The 12,584-nt window shown below is 43.1% G+C and overlaps 1 protein-coding gene across 2 annotated transcripts in view; it reads left to right on the top strand.

The window, feature by feature from the left end:
- Nucleotides 1-12,584, top strand: part of TANGO6 (transport and golgi organization 6 homolog) — a 242,515-nt gene that overhangs the window by 131,263 nt on the left and 98,668 nt on the right. The gene's annotated exons all lie outside the window — the stretch shown is intronic.

Here is a 12,584-nt window from a genome sequence, read left to right on the forward strand (position 1 = left end):
CCATCTCAAAAATAACAACAACAGAAAAAACTGCTTAGTCTCCTTCCCCGGGAGCTGTGTTGGGCCCTGATTTTCAATGGAGCTGGAATTAGAAGTCTCACACTTGAGCAGCAGCAAGCACAAAAAGAAGAGGAATGTCAGCTGGGCACCATGGCTCACACCTGTAATCTCAGCGCTTTGGGAGGATCACTTTAGGCCTGGCAGGAGTTCAAGACCAGCCTGGGTAACATGGCAAAACCCCATCTCTACCAAAAATTAGCCAGGATTGGTGGCACACACCTGTAGTCCCAGCTACTCAGGAGGCTGAGGTGGGAGGATCACCTGAGCCTGGGAGGTCGAGGCTGCAGTGAGCAATGATTGTACCACTGCACTCCAGCCTGGGCAACAGAGCGAGACTCAGAAATAAAGAATAGGAATGTCAAGCAGGGAAGGAAGAGTGCTGACTCTTGCTGAATATCTACTGCATGCCAGGTTGTCCATATATATAATCTCATCTAATTCCCCAACAAATCTTGTAAACAGGCTGTTACTAAACCTGCTTTACAGATAAAGAAACTGTAGCTCAAACATTTTCAGCAATTTGTCCAAGACTCATTCAGCTGGTAAGTGATAGTGCTGAGAACTGAACCACCAACTTGAAGGAAGTTACTCTAGGCTGTATAAGCTGACAATAGTAGTTAAGGGATAGGCTCTAGACTTACACTGCCTCACTTCAAATCCTGAACTGCCGCTGCTTTTTTTTTTTTCATGGTAGAGTTGGGGTCTCACTATGTTTTCAGGCTAGTCTCAAACTTGTGGACTCAAGCAATCCTCCCACCTCAGCCTCCCAAAGTGCTGGGATTATAAGCATGAGCCATTCTGCATCTTATTGGCTGTGTGATCAGGGAAATGTTTCTTTCTTTTCTTTTTTTTGTTTTTTTCAAGACAGGGTCTTACTCAGTCACCCAGGCTGGAGAGCAGTGGTGCATTCATGGCTTACTGCAGCCTGAACCTCCTGGACTCAAGTTATCCTCCCTCCTCAGCCTCCCACATAGCTGGGACTACAGGCATATGCCACCATGCCCAGTTAATTTTCTATTTTTTGTAGAGGCAAGGTCTCACTATGTTGCCCAGGCTGTTCTCAAACTCCTGGGCTCAAGCAATCCTCCTGTCTCTGCCTCCCAAAGTGCTGGGATTACAGGTGTGAGCCATCGCGCCCAGCTGAGGGGAATGTTTCTTAACCTTGGGTGCCTGAGTGTTCTAATGTGTAAAATGATGATATTATGGGTTTGGTTTTTGTTGTTGTTGTTGTTATTTTTGCAACAGTGTCTCCCTCTGTTGCCCACATTGGAGTTCATTGGCACGGTCATGGCTCACTGCAGCCTTGACCTCTTACGCTCAAGGTATCCTTCTACTTCAGCCTCTTGAATAGCTGGGACTAGAGGTACATGCCACCACACCTGGCTAATTTTTGTATTTTTGTAGAGATGGGGTTTTACCATGTTGCCCAGCCTGGTCTTGAACTCCTGGCCTCAAGCAGTCTTCCCACCTTGGCTTCACAAAGTGCTGAGATTACAGGCATGAGCCGCTGCACCCAGCCAGAATGAGGATATTAATAACACTTAACTCATAGGGCTGTTGTAAAGATTAAATAAGGTAATTCTTACAGTGGTATTTGGCATACAATAAGGGCTCAGTAAAATTTTATTTTTGCCTACGCAAAAAAGATTTAAACATTTTTTAAAGATTAAAAATGAAGGAAAACAAATATTTTTTGCTGTTTATTGAGTGCTCATATGAAGCTAGGAGGTGGGACCCTAGGGAACAAGGACAAAGAAAACAATAGTTCATTCTGAAGAGAGAGGTTAAATTAAGATGAATTTCTCCATAAGCCAGCAAGTACACTTTGAATATTTTTATACTGGGCTATATAACATAGAATTGAGAGAAGATTCATTTATTTAACCTGTGCTCCATAGACTTAACCATTAGCTGTCACACTGAATATCACTAGAAGCCTTAAAATAAGGCAAATCAATCATACAGGTGAGAGCCAGTGGTGTACAGTATCCATTTGAGCCAGCTAGCGGCCATATTGAATTTTGAGAATGAGGTTCCGTTTTAGGGCTGTGTTCTTGTCATGCATGGCCTATATCAGATTGTGTTATAAAGTATAGCTGTTGGTGGTTAATATTTGGCTTAATAACAGTGCCACACTTCTTTTATTCTTTAAGTTATATCAGCACTTCTTAGGTACTGCTGTATTTGTCCTTGGCTTTTTAGTAATTCCATTATATACTCACTAGCCTATTATCTAAGGCAGAAAAAGAAGATATAATCTCAACTTCAGCTTGGGCAATTTGTCTGTGAGCTATAGTAAAACTTGTAAATTTTACTCTTTATCTGGTAGGGGAAGATTTTGGAGAACAAAGTGGAGGTGGGGTAGCTTTTTGCCACTTGCATCAGGAGATCACACTGAATTCCTCCTTCATCAGCACTTCAGAGGATTTATAGAAATTCCATATAGCCATGCACTGTTTGTATGGACATAGCCCTTAATTTTCCTAATTTCTAGGTGACTGTTCTGGCTAAGGATGATAGAACCTAGGTCTCCAACCACTTAAATCCTGTATCAGTGAAAGGAGAATTACTTGAGCGTGAAATTTATTTATTTATTTATTTATTTTCTGACCAATGGATTCATGTCACAGAGAGTGAAATTTATTTATTTATTTATTTATTTATTTAATTTTTTTTGTTTTTTTGAGATGGAGTCTTAGCCAGGCGTGGTGGCTCACGCCTGTAATCCCAGCACTTTGGGAGGCCAAGGCGGGCGGATCACGAGACCGAGACGACGATCAAGAGATCGAGACCATCCTGGCCAACATGGTGAAACCCTGTCTCTACTAAAAATACAAAATTAGCTGGGCGTGGTGGCACGTGCTTGTAGTCCCAGCTACTCAGGAGGCTGAAGCAGGAGAATCTCTTGAACCCGGGAGGCAGAGGTTGCAGTGAGCTGGGATTTCACCACTGCAACACCAACCTGGCAACAGAGCCAGATTCCGTCTCAAAAAAAAAAAGAGATGGAGTCACCCAGACTGGAGTCCAGTGGTGCCATCTTAGCTCACTGCAGCCTCTGCCTCCTGGGTTCAAGCGATTCTCCTGCCTCAGCCTCCCGAGTAGCTGGGACCACAGGCCCATACCACCACGCCCGGCTAATTTTTGTATTTTTAGTAGAGACAGGGTTTCACCATGTTGGACAGGCCGGTCTCGAACTCCTGACCTCAGGTGATCCGCCTGCCTTGGCCTCCCACAGTGCTTGAATTACAGGTATGAGCCACTGCACCCAGCTGAGAGTGAAATTTAAAAATACATTTTTTTCTAAGGAGAAAGATAAACTTTCTATATTTGCCTTAGTTCTGAATTTGGATCTAAAACATGCCAGACAAGTACACCATTATAATAAATCATTCTCTCATAGTAGGTGTGAAGGGTGTACCACTGGGATTATCAGAGCTGAGAAGAATATAAACCATACATAGACAACATCAACATAACATGTATTTTCTCTGGTAGACCTCTACCTTTGGGATGATAAACACTAAAAGTACATATTTCAGAGTCCCCATTGGCCAGTCCAAATCATTTCCTGGGGTGAAAGTGGAGGTGGGGATGAAAGGCTGGATAGAGTTGAGGTGAGGCCTTACTCCTCCTTACATAGTCTTATAATTAGCCCAATTTCCAAAACAGCCTTCTGGCATTTCAAAGCAAATTCCACTAATTCTCAAAGTTCCCTTCTTTCTGTAGCCTACTCTTCAGAGTGTCCAACTGTAAACATAGCCTTAGCTTTAACTGCTAGTTTCTGTTTCACATCATCAACTTGTCCTGGTGCATAGATGAAGTGGTGTGTTGAAATCCTTTGAATAACATTAAAGCCCAATTTGACAACATAGCCAATATTCTTTGTTTTCTAGTGTTGTGGAAATGCTGTGAACAGCCACTTGGTAAAGCTTCTCTAATAAGTCCCCTAGTTCCATCAGCCTAGGCCTTGCTCTCTCCCCACCCCTACCTCTTCTCTGCAGTGGTGGGAGTTGGTGGGAGAATGCGGCCCACCTGTGGGAGCAGGGTGCAGTACACTATGTTACCTCTCTGCATCATGCTAGTTCCCTAGCCACACCTACTTGTCTTCCTGCCACTAGATCATAGTGCAAAATCAGCAGGAGCTTTTTTTCTTCCCATTAAAAAAAAATTGAGGTAATACATATATACAGTAAAGTATATAAAGTATATGAAATTTTTTTTTTTTTTTTGAGACAGGGTCTCGTTCTGTTGCCCAGGCTGGAATGCAGTGGTGCGATCATGGCTCACTGCATCCTTGGCCTGTCAGTCTGATCTGCCTCCCTCAGCTTCCCAAGTAGCTAGGACCACAGGTGTGCGCCACCATACCTGGCTATTTATTAAATTTTTTATAGAGATGGGGTCTCGCTGTGTACCCCAAGCTGATCCCGACCCCCTGGGCTCAAGTGATCCTCCCACCTCCACCTCCCAGTGTGCTGAGATTAAGGTGTAAACCACAGCACCCAGCCTGAAGTATATGAATTTTTTTTTTTTCTTGAGACGGAGTCTTGCTCTGTTATCCAGGCCGGAGTGCAGTGGTGTGATCTTGGCTCACTGCAACCTCCACTTCCCAGGTTCAAGGGATTCTCCAGCCTCAGCCTCCCGAGTAGCTGGGACTACAGGCGCGTGCCACTGCGTCCAACTAATTTTTGTATTTTTAGTAGAGATGGGGTTTCATCATGTTGGCCAGGCTGGTCGCAAGCTCCTGACCTCAGGTGATCCACCCACCTCAGCCTCCCAAAGTGCTGGGATTACAGGCGTGAGCCACTGCGCCGGGCCCAGGAATATTTTTGAAGATATTTGTTGCTAAAATGTCTTCCAGAGAAGTTGTGCCAGTTTATATTATCAATGTTTGTCTGTACCCTCAAAAGTATGATATATTCTATGTATTATCATTTTTAAAAATCTTTATCAAGAAGATATATAAAGGAATGCTATCTTGTTTTTATTTCCATTTATTCGATTGATAAGGTTAAATATTTTCCATATATTGACTAGTTAAGATTCCGTGTATGTGGAGGGTGTGCATGTGTGTGTGAGAATTACATATTCTAGTCCGTTGTTTTTTCATTAGGGTGTCGATTTTGTTTTTTGACTTTTTTTTTTTTTTGTAGTGGAGTCTCGCTCTGTCACCCAGGCTGGAGTGCAGTGGCTCAATCTCAGCTCACTTCAACGTCTGGCTGCCAGGTTCAAACAATTCTCTGCCTCAGCCTCCTGAGTAGCTGGGACTACAGACATGTGCCACCATGCCCGGCTAATTTTTTTTGGTATTTTTAGTAGAGACGGGGTTTCACCATGCTGGCCAGGCTGGTCTCGAACTCCTGACCTCGTGATCTGCCCGCCTTGGCCTCCCAAAGTGCTGGGATTACAGGCGTGAGCCACCACGCCCTGTCCTTGTTTTTTGATTTTTAAAAGTTGTATGTATTTAAAGATCTTGAACCATTGACATTTATATCATAAATATTTTCTTTTAGTTTTATTCATATTTTCTTTTTCATTTTGTTTTTGACACACAGAAGTTTTTAATGTCAATGAAGGTAAATCTATCTTTTACCTTATGATTTTTCTCTTATATAGAAAACAGCTTTCCCAAACCAGGATTACATGAGTATGAATCTATCTGTCTGTCATCTCTCTCTCTCTCTCTTGATATATATATATATTTTTTTTTTTTTTTTTTTTTTGAGATAGGGTCTTGCTATGTTGCCCAGGCTGGACTTGAACTCCTGGGCTCAAGCAGTCCTCCTGCCTTAGCCCCATGATTAGCTGGGATTATGCACACGAGCCACTGCACCTATAGTTCCAGCTACTCAGGACTCCGAGGTGGGAGGATATCTTGAGCCCAGGGGTTTGAGGTTGTTATGAGTAGCTGGAACTTTAGGTGCGTGCCACCACACCCAGCAAGGCTTTATATATATATATATATATATATATATATATTTTTTTTTTTTTTTTTTTTTTTTTTTTTTGAGACGGAGTCTCGCTCTGTCGCCAAGGCTGGAGTGCAGTGGCGCGATCTCGGCTCACTGCAAGCTCCGCCTCCCGGGTTCACGCCATTCTCCTGCCTCAGCCTCCCGAGTAGCTGGGACTACAGGCGCCCGCTACCACGCCCGGCTAATTTTTTGTATTTTTATTAGAGACGGGGTTTCATTGTGTTAGCCAGGATGGTCTCAATCTCCTGACCTCGTGATCCGCCCGCCTCGGCCTCCCAAAGTGCTGGGATTACAGGCGTGAGCCACCGCGCCCGGCCGGCTTTATATATTTTTATGTCTACTTTTCAATGTAGAAAATATTGTGGAAGGAGGCTAGGCGAGGTGGCTCACCTCAGCACTTTGGGAGGCCGAGGTGGGCGGATCACAAGATCAGGAGACCAGACCATCCTGTCTAACACGGTGAAACCCCGTCTCTGCTAAAAATACAAAATTAGCCAGGCATAGTGGCGGGCGCCTGTAGTGCCAGCTACTCGGGAAGCTGACGCACGAGAATCTCTTGAATCTGGAGGCAGAGGTTGCAATGAGCCGAGATCACGCCACTGCACTCCAGCCTGGTCAACAGAGTGAGACTCCATCTCAAAAAAAAAAAGAATTGTGGAAAGATTTTGGTTCAGTCTCTTTTATTTAAGGAACAATTTAGGAGTTTTTGTACTCCTAGAAATTTAATCTTAACACGTTGTTAAATTACCAATCATTCCAAATGTTTTTCCATCTGTTTCCTCTTATGTGGTCCAATGTCAATGTTGACAATAACTTGTGGATTGTTACATGTCATTGCATTTCTTTTTTCTTTTCCTTTTTTTTTTTTTTTTTTTTTTTTGCGGAGTCTTGCTCTGTTGCCCAGGCTGGAGTATAGTGGTGTGGTCTCAGCTCACTGCAACCTCTGCCTTCCGGGTTCAAGCAATTCTCCTGCCTCAGCCCCCTGAGTAGCTGGGATTACAGGCATGCACCACGACACCTGGCTAATTTTTGTATTTTTAGTAGAGACGGGTTTTTGCCATGTTGGCCAGGCTGGTCTCGACCTCCTGACCTCAGGTGATCCACCTGCCTCGGCCTCCAAAAATGCTGGAATTACAGGCGTGAGCCACTGCACCCAGCCATTGCATTTCTTAAAACTTCTCTTAAAATATAACATATTTTCTGTTTAGTAATATGTTCCTGATATTACTATTACTGTGCCCAAGATAATGAATTGGTCATTGGGATGTTACTTGGCAAATTGAATTAAATCAAAAGGGATTATTAAATGCATCTTTGTGGGTATTTCCTTTTGCGATTGCCTAGAGAATTAATCTGATCTGCTGTAGACCACACTCCTTTCTCACATATGCCTGATGCCTGATTTGGAATGCTCCAGAATTCAAAACGTTTTGAGCACTGACATGACACACTCAAAGGAAATGCTCATTGGAGCGTTTTAGATTTTAGGATTAGGGATGCTCAACCAGTATATATTCTGCAAATACTCCAAACTCCAAAAAAATTCAAAATCTGAAAAACCCCAAAGCATTTCTGTCCCAAGTGTTTCAGATAAGAGATACTCAACCTATGTCTTCTCTTTCTTTGGCAATGTCTGGAGACACTTTTGGTTGTTAGAACTGGCTGGGGAGGGGATTATTATGGCATGTAGTAGACGCCCAGGATACTACCAGGCATCATAAAATGCACGGGATGGCCACCTACAACAAAGAAGATGTGGCTCAAAATGGCAGTAAGGCCCTTGTTGAAACACCTTGTTCTAGAACCCACGTGGGCCATTCTGTTTCTCTCAAATGTGTTAAATCCAGGGCTGCCACATATAATTATGCAGGTTGTTCACTGCTGTATAAACTCCTAGGGGCCTCATTATATGAATGGCATGCCCTGGAGTTGTATAATATACAACTGATGTAGTCATCCTGCTGGCCCTAACTAAATTCTAGCCTATCTCATACCTTTTTTTTTAGACAGAGTCTCACTTTGTCGCCCAGGCTGGAGTGCAGTGGTGCAATCTTGGCTCACTGCAACCTCCGCCTCCTGGGTTCAAGCGATTCTCCTGCTTCAGTCTCCCGAGTAGCTGGGATTACAGGTGCCTGCCACCACGCCCCGCTAATTTTTGTATTTTTAGTAAAGACAGGGTTTCACCATGTTGGCCAGGCTGGTCTTGAACTCCTCACATCAGATGATCTACCCACCTTGGCCTCCCAAAGTGCTGGGATTACAGGCATGAGCCACCATGCCCTGGCCTTTTTTTTTTTTTTTTTTTTTTTGTAGAGATAGGGTCGATTACAGGTGTGAGCCACCATGCCCAGCTTTTTTTTTTTTTTTTTTTTTTTTTTTTTTGTAGAGACAGGGTCTTACTATGTTGCCCAGGCTGGTCTCGAACTCCTGGGCTCAAGCAATCCTCCCACCTCGGCCTCCCAAAGTGTTGGGATTACAGGCATGAGCCACGGTGCCCAGTCCTCTATTTCACCTCTATTAGAACCTTCGTATATATGCCTCTTACCCTTTATTTCCTTCCTTTTAATAGACCATAAAATGAAATATATTTTTAAATTATCTTTTGTATTTAGATAATATTTCATGTTCCTTGCTAATATTTATTTCTCCTCCAAAGGGATCAGAAGAGAAAATGAAGTGTTTTTTTTTTAAATACGTTGTTGCTCCTGCATCACTTCAGGAAGCCTCAAATTTGCAGGTCTTGTTATTTCTTTTTTTTATTTTGGTTTTTTTTAGAGACCAGTACCCAGACTGGTCTCAAACTCCTGGCCTCAAATGATCCTCCTGCCTTGGCTGCTCAAAGTACTGGAACTACAGGCGTGAGCCACCGCACTGGGCTGAAGTTACATCTTCTTTGTCTGTGGCTCTCATTTGGATCCCCAGTTTGGGTCGGAAATCCTTGGTGGAAAAACAATTTATGTCCACCTCTGCCCATAGTAACACCCAAATACTCTCTGAATTCTAATTTAGTTTCCTGTTTTTGTCAATTTCTAAGTCATATAAATTCCTGGGTTATTTGGTTGCTCTTTCTAATGCTCAAAATTCTTTATCTTGAAAACACTTTTTTTTTTTTTCTTAATCCTGGGGATGGGACATTAATGTAGTCCAGTTCAGAAACATTAATTGAGTAGCCACTGAGTGGTTGGGTTCTGTGACTGTAGCTGGAAACAGGAGCATGAAAAAGCAATGGTCTCTTCCTGCAAGGAGCTTATCATTTAGAGGGAGAGGTCAACTCATACACAAATTGCATTGGTAAGAAGCCCAGCCCATGGAGGGAGAGGCCTGTATGGAGTATTGTGAGGCACAGAAGAAATGGTCATGTCTGTCCTTTTTCTTCTCCAAACCCTGCAGTTGAGTGTGGCAGTGTGCTACAAGGCTACATCAGTTCCTCATCATCATCACAGCACAACAGGTCCATTTTTGAAAAATAGCTTTCGTAGGGCCGGGCGCGGTGGCTCATGCCTGTAATCCCAGCACTTTGGGAGGCCGAGGCGGGCGGATCATGAGGTCAGGAGATCAAGACCATCCTGGCTAACACGGTGAAACCCCATCTCTAATAAAAATACAAAAAATTAGCCAGTCGTGTTGGCGGGCGCCTGTTGTCCCAGCTACTTGGGAGGCTGAGGCAGGAGAATGGTGTGAACCTGGGAGGCGGAGGTTGCAGTGAGCCGAGATCACGCCACTGCTCTCCAGCCTGGGCGACAGAGCAAGACTCTGTCTCAAAAAGAAAAAAAAGAAAAATAGCTTTTGTATGATAGTTTTCAGAGATTTCCATTTCACAGCACAGTCTTAAATTCAGGTGAAAAGGGAGGTTGGAAGTGTGAATAATTGGATACCAGTCTGGGAGTTTAGCATTCATGGATTTCGGCAGCAATAAACAGCAGTCAAGTGTTAGAGCTCACATATTTTTAAAGAAGAAATTTTCATCAAAACTCAGGATCAAATGAAATGCTCCCTGCTGAGTCTGCCTAGGCTGGCATCAGTGTAGTTCAATTCAACAAACATTTATATTAATATAAATGGAAATACTAATATGGCCAGAATTGAAGGTTGAAATCCAGACTAAGTAACTATTTTTCCTTTCCCGTTTCTCTTTTTCTTTCTCACATCAATTTTTTGATGGCTATAACTTATTACTGATATAATAAGGGGAAGGGAAAAGTCTATAGATTGAACTATACTTCCTACTTATATTAGACAGTTTGGATTTTTTTTTTCAAGCTAGGATCTTGCTCTGTTGCCCAGGCTAGAGTGCAGTGGTGCCATCACTGGCTCACTAGAGCTTCCACCTCCTGGCCTCAAGCCATCATCCCACCTCAGCCTCCCGAGTAGCTAGGACTGTAGGCATGCATCACCATGCCCAGCTAATTTTTTTATTTTTTGTAGATGTGGGGTCTCACTGTGTTGCCCAGGCTGTTCTCAAACTCCTGAGCTCAAGTGATCTGCCTGTGTCAGCCTCTCAAAGTGTTGGGATCACAGATGTGAACCACCACACCTGGCCCAGAAAAATATTTAAAAGTATGAAAAAGAAAATAATCACCTATAATTTCACTTTGGAGTAACCACTCTTTGTTTACATTTTGATGTATTTTCTTCAAGCTTTTTTTTTCTTTCTCAGAATTGTAATTACACTGTATGTATATATACTGCTTTTTTTTTCTTGGTTAACATTACTTGTAAGTACTTTCCTATGTCATTAAATATTTCTTTGTTGTTGTTAGTTTTTTTTAAATAGAAATGGTGTCTCACTATGTTGCCCAGGCTGGACTCCAACACCTGGGCTCAAGTGATCCTCCTGCCTCGGCCTCCCAAAGTGTTAGGATTACAGGCGTGAACTACCATGCCTGGCCTATTTCTTGAAAATATAATATTGACTGTGTTATAATCTAATTATATAACTACCTGAATTTATTATACTTTTATTTAATTATCTCTGGGAACATATCGTTTAATTAGGTTGTTTCCAGTTTATTACTGATTATGACAAGTGTGCTGTTGATTATTCTTACATATAACTCCTTTTGGTGATTCTTTGGTTCTTTCCTTGGGATTGGTTTCTACAAGGGAAGTTATTAGGTCAACATATACTTCTTGATATTTAGCACCGGCGGGTGCAGTGACTCATGCCTGTAATCCTAGCACTTCGAGAGGCTGAGGCAGGCAGATCGCTTGAGCCCAGGAGTTCAAGACCAGCCTGGACAACATGACGAAACCCCATCTCTACACAAAAATACAAAAATTAGCTGGGGGTGTGGTGGCAGGCACCTATGGTCCTAGCTACTCAGGAGGCTGAGGTGGGAAGATCACCTGAGCCCGGGAGGTCAAGGCTGCAGTGAGCCATGATTGTGCCACTGTACTCCAGCCTAGGTGACAGAGTGAGACCCTGTCTCAAAAAACACATTTTTTAAATTTAATTTTAAAAGATATTTAGTGCCAAGCTGTCCTCCAGAAATGTACAGTCTTTTCAGCAGTGAATTAAACTGCTAATATCTCATAGAGAAAAACTATTTCATGGCTTCAGACTAAATGTTTTTCGGGTTTTGTTTTGCCTTTTTTCTTTCTCTTCTGACACCTTTGGTATAAACTAAATGTTTAACCCTGACCAGCCATCTACAAAATGTGCAGCTTTGCTCCCAGAATCAAGGAACCTGTCAGAGGAGGTGGGTGGGTGGAAGAGGGGAGAGAGGGACTGAGGGATACATGACTCAGTGTGAACCCTTTGCTTCCCTGGAAGAGCAACTCAGAGCTGGTGGAGTCATCATGACGTACAAAGAACAGTACTTCTTAATTATTTTTAGAGGCAGAATGTAGCCTTGTAATCAGCAAGCTAAGACAAGTTCCAGTTTACTCTAGGTCAGAGACTTCTAAAAGTCAGAACAAAAATAGCCAGATTCATGTTGCTCCATCTGAAGAGTTTGCTTTTAGGAGAGATCAGGAATTCATATTTTGAATGAGGACTGAGGGGTGAGAATTAAATCTCCGATCTCTTCTGTTGTATGCCACGGTAAGTAGAGTGACCCCCAGGAATCCTGAGGCAAAGCAGCTCCTCAGATTACTCTATATTCTAGGAAAAGGGTGAGTCCTAGGCTTTACGGGGTGTTTCCGGCTGTAAAACACCCTGATTCAATGTGCTTTGTCAACTCTTTTCCATGTCACCTGCTTGATTTTTGTGTTTTAGTTTAGCAATCACTTTACCCCTTCAGTTCATCCAAGTGATGAGTATCACATGGCCCCAGGTCTCTAATGGTTCATGCAGCTCCAGAATGAAGCCATAATCCAATTTTAGAAAACGTATCATCTGGGCCGGGCGCAGTGGCTCACACCTGTAATCCCAGTACTTTGGGAGGCCCAGGTGGCAGATCACTTGAGGTCAGGAGTTCAAGACCTGCCTGGCCAATGTGGTGAAACCCAGTCTCTACTAGAAATACAAAAATTAGCCAAGCATGATGGCACACACCTGTAATCCCAGCTACTGAGGAGGCTGAGGCAGGAGAATTGCTTGAACCTGGGAGGCAG

The sequence above is a fragment of the Pan troglodytes genome, chromosome 18 (assembly GCF_028858775.2).
Source record: "Pan troglodytes isolate AG18354 chromosome 18, NHGRI_mPanTro3-v2.0_pri, whole genome shotgun sequence".
NCBI lineage: Eukaryota > Metazoa > Chordata > Mammalia > Primates > Hominidae > Pan > Pan troglodytes.